The sequence below is a fragment of the Mastomys coucha genome, unplaced genomic scaffold, assembly GCF_008632895.1.
Source record: "Mastomys coucha isolate ucsf_1 unplaced genomic scaffold, UCSF_Mcou_1 pScaffold9, whole genome shotgun sequence".
In the NCBI taxonomy this organism is placed as follows: domain Eukaryota; kingdom Metazoa; phylum Chordata; class Mammalia; order Rodentia; family Muridae; genus Mastomys; species Mastomys coucha.
This window is the reverse complement of record NW_022196915.1, coordinates 68,793,805-68,803,191: the sequence shown is the minus strand read 5'-3', so window position 1 is coordinate 68,803,191 and position 9,387 is coordinate 68,793,805.

Below are 9,387 nucleotides of genomic sequence, written 5' to 3'. Positions count from 1 at the left end.
TCTATATACATATATATTTCTAAATATAGGCTGTTCAGTACTAATAAAGTGATTTGTATGTGTGTTCTCAGAGCTAAAATTTTGGTACTAAAGAAATAGTCGTGCTTTTCCCTGAGAAGGGCCATTCTCATGCCCAGCCTTCCTTAGTTGCCTTTAGTTCTGTGTGTGTAGATGAGGACTCCTAGGTTTTTCTCCATCTGTGATGGTATGACTAGTGGTGTAACCCTTGTAGGACTCACATTTGGGAAGGCATCTTAGTGACATTTTTGTGAGTGTAACTCCTCACATTAGTAGGATACAATCTCAGAACAAACTTCCTGATACTATGCCTCTTATATCCTTCTGGTTCTTCTTATACAATGTTCCTTTAATCTTAGTTGTGGGAGAGTTTTTGGTTACATATCCAGGGAGACCGAGCTACACAATTCTGCATTTTGAATACTTTTGGTCTTATGCTGTGGTCTCCATCTGTTTCAAATGAAATTTCCTTGATGAGAAAAGAGAATCACACTTATCTGTGGATATAGAGAGAAATGACTATAGAATGTGCATTTTTATTCTGTTTAAAACACTCAATTAAACATAGGATTACTTTTCTTTGTATTTAACTTATCATCAATTATGGAAATTATTTTTATACATAAGATTAAAAATTTTTGAAACATATGGTTTGTTATCATATTGTTGCAAATTAAATTTTATTTCAATTTTACATGCTTAATATGATTTTTATATAAAATTCTTCATAATACTGTCATTTTTATTATTGTCTATCAATATAGACAATATTTTAATGTGTTGAAATAAAAGGTGTTATTACTTACCATGTAAAGACATCAAGTATTTTCTAGAATTTTCATGAATTATGTATATCTTAAGCAAACAAACATAAAACTAGCTTTCTTGTTTTATTAATGAACAACATTTTTATTGGAATTTAAACCATATAGCAATAAACTTTGGAAGTATAATCCATTTCTATTGCTACGACTTCATACAATTTGTAAGACATATAGGGTTCTTCATATGTGGGGAATCTTTGAGACTTCATTGTGTTCCATTGGCCTATCTGTTTGTCCTTCTCATATTAATATTTATAGTTTTAAGATAATCCTTCTTATCTTCTTGAAGAAAAGATTTTTCTTTGCCTGTTTGCCTTCTACACAAAACTGAATTTTGGTTATCACTTTATAAAAGACACTGGGAATGATTCTTTGCATGTTGTTAATCTATAAATATATTTAGAGAGAATTAACATCTCTATAAATAGGGTGTAAAATATCATACTTTTTATTTTTTAGTTATTCATCTGTGACTTACTTATTCTCAGTAAGATTTTTATTTTCTACATATATGTATTTATAAGATTTTATTAATTATATCCTCAGTTAATTTTAATATATAAATGATGTATTCTTGTGTTTTTTGGCAATAGGATTAAAAAGCAACATAGTATAGTGGTACCATTATAATTTTCATATACATGATACATGAATATATAAATATATTGAAAAATAATAATATTATTTGCTACAGAATTTCTATATTACTATTTTACTTCTTTTGTATTCATAGCACTATATATGTGAGTTATATATTTATACCATTCTTTTTCTTTTTCTACTTCCAATTCCTCCCAAGTCCATACAAGTACTCCCAAGTCCATAAATATATGAATAAATATGAAAAATAATATTATATATTTTTCATGAACCAAAACTTAAAACTTAAAATTCAGCAATAAGAATTGTTTAGAACCAGACAACAATCAAATTCTCAATGTTTAAGATTATAAATGAGAATAGCTTTTACACATAATGAATGGAGCTTCTGTTTTCAGCAGATGGAGACCTTTAAAGAAAGTCTCAGCTACTCAAATGCAGAGAACAACTTATCATTAGGTACACATCCCAAAAAGACACATAATCAGCAAAAACCCTGTACCTAAGTCTGGAAATACCAAAGAGTAGAAGGGAAAAATTTTTATAAACTAGAGGACTACACTTTAACTATGAAATTTCAAAGATGTATGTGGGCATTCCTGAAAGCAAACATAAAAGCAGCATTATATTGTCTTATACGTGTTTTATATGTATATAGTTTAAAAATGCAGCTTCCTAAATAACACCTAAAAAATAACACAATTGACCAGCCAATATGGATGAGTGGATTTTCACAAGTCTTTACCCTTAAAGGTTGAACAGTGTCAATCAGTCATTTCAGAGAAATGTCTGCTATTTTAGCTAATCTGAAGAGACCAGCACTGATCATGTAGCAACAACACTAAATGATCTAAGAGTGCAGTATTTATAAACTTATATTCATATGATTTTCATAAATATAAAATATATATGCAATAACTATAATTAAAGAATAGAAGACTGTGCATTTAAGAAAGAATGGGACAGACATAGGAGGAGTTGGGTAGAATAGAAGAAGAGAAAAAGGTATAAATACAGAACTCACATATATAGGGCTCAGAATACAATAAAAGTAAAACAGCCATATTGCAATTGTGTAACAAAGAATGGACTTGGTGAATAAATAATTTAAAATATGTGTATTTAAAAAGTTCAAATATTTTCATTTTTCATTATGTCCACAATAAAAGTCAACTTTGGTAATATTTTACAATGTTTTATGTTTATTAGTATAGTGATTGCTGAAAAATATTAACAAACCAATGAATATATTAGTTTAAGTTATGATTGTATTGTTTCCTTTAAATAGTAAAATAAATTTAATTTAAGACTGGAAATTTTTCCTTTTTCTTCTCAGGAAGAACATTTACAAGATTTCTATATTTTATGTGTTGATTTCACAAATCAAGCTGTTTTTATTTAAACTTCATTTAGTATAGGCATTCTCCTAATACTTTGTATGATTGATTAGATTGATAAGATGGGGCTATTGTACAGGGCACTTTCTGTATGCCTAGAGGCCTTGAGGATGGTAAGCAACCAGCTTCCTCACTGTCAACTTTCTGGATGTCCTGATCAGCATGTCAGTGGTTGTCTACCCTTGCAGTCCCTTCAGTAATTACAGGGGACTGACTCAATCTTGAGATGTAACAATCCGGGCCTGAAAAATGGATCTCTAAGGAAGACGAACTCCAGGCTAGATGAGCGATTTAGTAATTTTTCACTTGTTTTGTCTTATCTATGGGCAAAAAATCGTCACACAATTTTACAGGGACTCTGTTTCCCTGCTACACTAATCCTTGTATTCCATTGTTGAATACTATTGACTACTTCAGTATCTTACTCTGCAGCTATCTTCACATATATTGGGTCCTTTGGACCAGTGTCTATAAATGATTCTGCTACATTTTTTATTGCATTTTACAAGCTCCAAGGTGTAGTGAACTACTACCTTGCTTTTGAAAATAAACAACTTGGCACAAAAGCATACTGAGAAAGATTGCAAACCTCTTGTTTGGTGTTTCAAATTAGTTATTTCCTGTGCACTTCATTAGAATTAGAAAGAAAGAATTTCAAAGTGAGATCATTAAAATATTCTGTAAAAATCTGAAAGAGGTTTTCATTGCTTGCATGATTTGAGGAAAGACCTGCTGATTAACAGCTGTAGGTCTCCTGCATCATGGAATTCCATTGCATCTCTGTGATTTTATTCTTTTGGCACAGAAGACAGGTGTTTTGCAGATGGAGAGACAGTTGTGATTTTATGAGACCTCCTCGCCCAAGCAAATTAGTATGTAAGGCTCCAAGGAGTCTGTTTTCTAAGAATAACAAATGCCCTCATGTGTACTTATTGTTAAAAGAAGATGTTGGTGGAAACATCTGGGGAGACAAGCCAAATAGTTTATCTTTATGTCATGTGTGGTGACTGTGACAGGGAGTTTTCTAGTAAGATCCAAAAACTGATCACACAGAAAACTGATTCTTAATCAGTAATGCTTACAGTAAAAGACTACATGTATAACATCTGACACTCTGTACTCTTTCCTCTCAATCAACTCCAATTCTCAGACAAATTTGAACAAAGATGCACTTCATGGTCACCTAAGAAGAGATCTATGATAGAAAGAATAGCAGGTTTGAGGAAATTATTTGAAATACTGGAATCGATTCTACAGATCCATTTGTTTGCTCACAAGACTAATTTCTACACTCAACATTGTAATCGTTCAGTTAATTATATCAACAGGAATGACTCACCCAAAGTAAATTTCTAGTGATAACCTTACTTGAATAAAGAGTTGAATGTAGGGTAGACCTTTTGTGGCTTTAATTCTTGAACCTCTTTTATTCATTGAAAATTTCAGGAAAGTGTTTTTTTTTTTTTTTTTTTAACTAAAATGAGAATGCTTCATACAATATATTCTGATTACCATATTCCCTTCCAGATATCCTCCCAGATCTCCAAATTCTCACCCATCCAAATCAACAACCTTTTTTTCTCTCTTTCATGAGAGCAGACATGGGCATCTAAACTATAAATAAATAACCAAATAAATGAACAAATAAATAAGTGAAAGATATAATACAAAAAAAGCAAAAAACCAAAAAGGAATACAATGAGGAAAATGGGAGAAAAGGAGGCAATGAAAAGAGACTAAATATATGCACAACATATGGACATAAAGTGATTCACATATTTCCACACAGATAAATATAAAACACAGCATCAATGTATATATATATATATATATATATATATATATATATATATATATATATATATATATATGCAAGCAAAAAGAAAGAAAGAAAGAAAAAGAAAGAAGTAAAAGGGATAGAAAAAAGAGAGAGAGAAGAGAAACACTAGAAACCCAGAAATGTATAATGAGACAAAGAACCTGTAAAAATGTAATTGTATAGGATTTTGAATAGGGTATGCACTGTTGGGTATGGTCTATCCTTGTGAATGGTTTGCCATTTTGCAGAGAGAACCCTCCCTGGGAATCCTCACAGAAGACTGGAAACATGAATTGTGAGACTCAGAAGGGTCAAGGACACAATGAAAGCAACAGCCCACTGAATCAAATAAGCAGGGCTCAAGTGGTCTGACTTGGAAGACAGAGCTGTACCAGTTCATGCTCGGTCTGTTCCATGTATGTTGAGGTTGTTGAGGTTGTTGGATTGGTGCTTTAGGAAGACTCCTGACAGTGGGTGTAGGGGTATCTCCACACGTTTGACTGTTTTTGCGACCCTTTTCCTCCTAGTGGGTTGCCTCACCCACCCTTTATATGAAGGATTGTGCCTCGTCTTGTATCTTGTTGTGCCCTTGTTTATTTGATGTCCTTGTGAAACATTCTCTTTTCCAGGGGATGGCAGGTGAGTGGGTCTAGGTGAAAAGGGAGGTGGGAGGGATCTAGAATGAGTGTGGAACCTGTGGATGTTGTGTATTGTAAAAGAGAAGACTATGTATGTGTGTATGTGCGTGTGTGTTTGTGTGCGAGTGTGTGATTTAAGAATGGTTTGTATACCCAGTGCGAAGCCATTGAAGAACACTAATTTTTCTTTTGTGAGCAGTTATCAAATGGAGATAGGTAGTGGACAAGGGAGTGGAACTTATATCTGCTTCTCTTATTTGTACTAGAATCCCATCTGTTTAGACCATTACAGGCCTTATGCTTATTGCTGTTCTCTGTGAGTTTACCAATCATTCTGTGCTTCGTGGCCTTCTTTCTTGGTGTCCTGTACATCATATGTCTCTTCCAGTGTTTCTGCCTCTTCTTCCTCATGGTTCCATGAAATCTGAATAGAGATATTTGATGGAGTCATACTTTTATGACTGAATGTTCAATGGTCTCTCACTCTCGGCACTTTGTATTTCATTGGGTCTCTGAATTTCTTCCTATATATTTTAAAACAGAAAACCAAACAATAATAACAAACAATACAGCAAAACAATCAAATAAGCAAAAAATCCTCTGAAAGTGGTTGAGCAAAGCACAGACCCACGAATATAGCAGAATATCAATAGGAGTCATCTATGCTCCTTTAAATGTTCCTGGGTATTTGTATTACCTCTAGGACCTCAGTTTCTTGGTCAGCTGAGAAGTGTGGGCTCTGAGCCATAAGTCTAATCAGACATGTATTGGTCACTCTCATGAGCTTGGTGCTAGTGTTGTACCAGTGTATCTTGCAGCATCGTAGATTGAAGGGTCAGTGCATGGATTGTGGTTTACCTTTACTATTTATCAGCACTTAGAGTTCTTTCTAGTATAATAAACTCTAGTTCATATGAGTGAGATATGGACAAGCTCATATTTCCTGTACTCAGTGAGATGCATAAATGTTGTATTTATAAATAGGGCCATAACATAACATATATCCCACTGTTTAAACATACTACATTTTCTTAATTCATTCTTCCATTGACAAACATCTATACTATTTACAGTTATGAATTCTGTGACAAGGCATATGGTTGATCAAGTTTCTCTGTGATAGAATAAAGTGTCCTTGGGTATAGACCCAAAAGGGGTATAGCTGTATTATGTGGTAGATTGGTTGTCATCATCTTGTGGAAGAGCCACACTAATTTTCACAGTTGTACAAATTTGCACTATTACCAACTGAAGATAAGTTTTCCCTTTACTCCACATCCTAGCCAGCATGAGCTGTCATTTGTTTCATTGATCTTTGTAATTCTGGCTGTTATAACATTAAATCTCAAAGTAGTTTCAATTTGCATTTCCCTGATGACTATGTTGAACATTCCCTTAGGCTTAGCCATTTGTGTTTCTTCCTTTGAGAATTCTCTGTTTAGATCTTCACCCTATGTTAATTTGGTTATTTGTTTTATTGATACCTAGTTATTTAAAGTTTAATATATATATATATATATATATATATATATTGAATTTTAGTTCTCTAGCAGATGTTTAGTTGTTAGAAATCATTTTTTATTGAGTAGGCTGCAGCTTTGTCCAAATGATAACAGAAGTTTTCATTTTCATGTGATTCTATTTATTAATTGTTGATCTGAGTGCCTATGCTTTGGGTGATTATACTCAGAGAGTCTCAGTAAATTCATAACTATTGCACGTTTTCTATTATATCAGTTTCTGTGTATCTTACCTTATTGAAGGTCTTTAAAGTTGCATTTATGCAGGGTGATCCAATTTGACCAGCACTATTTGATGAAGGTGCTGTCTTTTTTATTTTTTTTCTAGTGTATATATGGCTTCTTTATCAAAATTCAGGTATCTATCAGTACGTGGATTTATTTATGGAATTTCTATGCTATTGGATCTATGAATGTATCTGATTACGTGAACACTATGTTCTTTTCATTATTGTAGCTTTCAGTACAAATTTGGAGCCATACGGGTTGTATTTTCAGCAGTTCTTTTATTATTCAGGATGGTTTGAGCTATTGTTATATTTTTGTTTAGTTTTATTTTGTTTTCATTTACAACTGAATATTGTCCTTTCAATTAATGTAAACAATCATGTTAGAATTTAGATGGGGTTTTGATGGGGACACATTTCAAGTATAATCTGTACAGTCTGCACAATATTACTCATACATATGTTTTTAGTTCTGGCTACTTGGTATTGATAACCAATGGTAGAACTTGTTTAAAGTTAAGAATACTTATTCTCCTTTTAGCATTTCTGTGTTGTCTTTAAGTTTCTGTGCAGTATTGAGGAATGTAAATTCATGAAGTCCTTGTTTTTAACAGCTAAATAGTATTCAACTGTGTAAATGAAAAACATTTTCTGTATCCATTCTTCAGCTTATGGATATCTGGGTTGCTTCCACTCTCTGACTATTACAAATACGGAAGAGGGATAACATTTAAAATATAAATAAACAAAATAACCAATGAAAAAAGTTAAAAAAATCTTAGATAAATATAAAACAATATGATTCCTTGAGATTCTAGTGAGCATCTTCCTGTTATTTGTCCCTCTTGCATCCTTCTTCTTTATTGCTCTTCCTTCCTTCTGAGTTGGAATCTGTCTAGACCTGTGGTCTCGACACTGCTGCTGATGCCTGGGGCTGTGCAGTGTGTTAGTTAAAAGGAGGCAATGCATAATTGTGATATATTTTATTATATGAAAGAGAAGAGAGGCTGGCCATGTGGAGAGAGAGAAAGGAGAGGAAGGAGAGGAGAAGAGAAGGAGAGAGAGAAAAAGGAGAGGAAGAAAGCAAGAGAGCAAGAGAGGAAGAGAGGGCAAGAGAGAAAGAGAGGAAGGAAGAGAAGAAGAAGGAAAGAGAGAGAACAAAGAGCAAGAGATAGAGAAAGGAAGCAAGAGAGATGGGAGGGGCGAACTGCCCCTTATATTGTGAGAGGCATGGCTATCTCTCTGTGGTGTGGGGCATGCCTGGCTGTGGTCAGTGACTATGGGTAGGGTCTAGCTAGAATGCTGGAGCTTGGGGCATTGTCTCCATGACAAAGCACACATCTCCTGCAGGGTTTTTTTTGTGGGGGGGGGCTGTGAGAGGTTGTGACTGAAACAGGAGCCAAGGTCCCAGAAATCATGGCTGAACACCTTCCATCCCTTGCAGGCAGAGATATTGCCAACTGGGTCACCGGGATTCCAGACTTATTACTTGACTAGGCCCAGGCTGCCTGAACAGACCACTGCCCTACAAATCTGCATCCATTTTCCTACTCCTCATCCTACCATATGAATCCTGCTATTTCTTTTTGCAAGTATACTCATTTGTACTTTTATACTTTTTAATCTCTGCATTTCCTCTATATTATATACCCACATCTGAATATTAATATGGAATTATCTAGATACAGAAAACCAATTACGATTTAAAAATCTGCTCATAAGTATATTTTGATAGTCACTCTAATTATAACCAGAATAAAAATCGGATTAATGAAAAAGAAACAATTGTCATTTTATCATTTATTTCATTCTTGTCTTCTGATTATATTCCACAGCAGAAATTTAATATTATGTATTAGAATATGATTGTTTTTAAGTTCATTTTTGAATGTTAATATGTAAAGACTAAAGAAACAACATAAGTAAATCATCAGTATAATTCAAGCAAAAATTAACTCTTACCTGTAGATATATTTGTATGATGCAGCACTATATATTTATTAGCTACAGTATATAGTTAACATGTTTGTAGATCAGGTAAAATGTAGTTTTCAAAACATAAGACTTACATAAATAATATTCTAGTTATATTACTAATAAAATATTTTATATAAATTTTATTTTAACAGGAAATTTCACATTCTTGAGGCTGACCCTCTGTTCAGATGCTTACCTTTTATTATTAGGAGGTAATCTCTGACTCAGTCTCACAGTTTGGCCTTCTATTCAATTATTTAATACATAATATTAAGAATTAATCAGCAATTCCAGTATTCTATGTTGTGCGGCAGTTTTACTGATGGGTAGTAGAGAACCTAACGAAAGTGCAAATAATCAGAGCAAG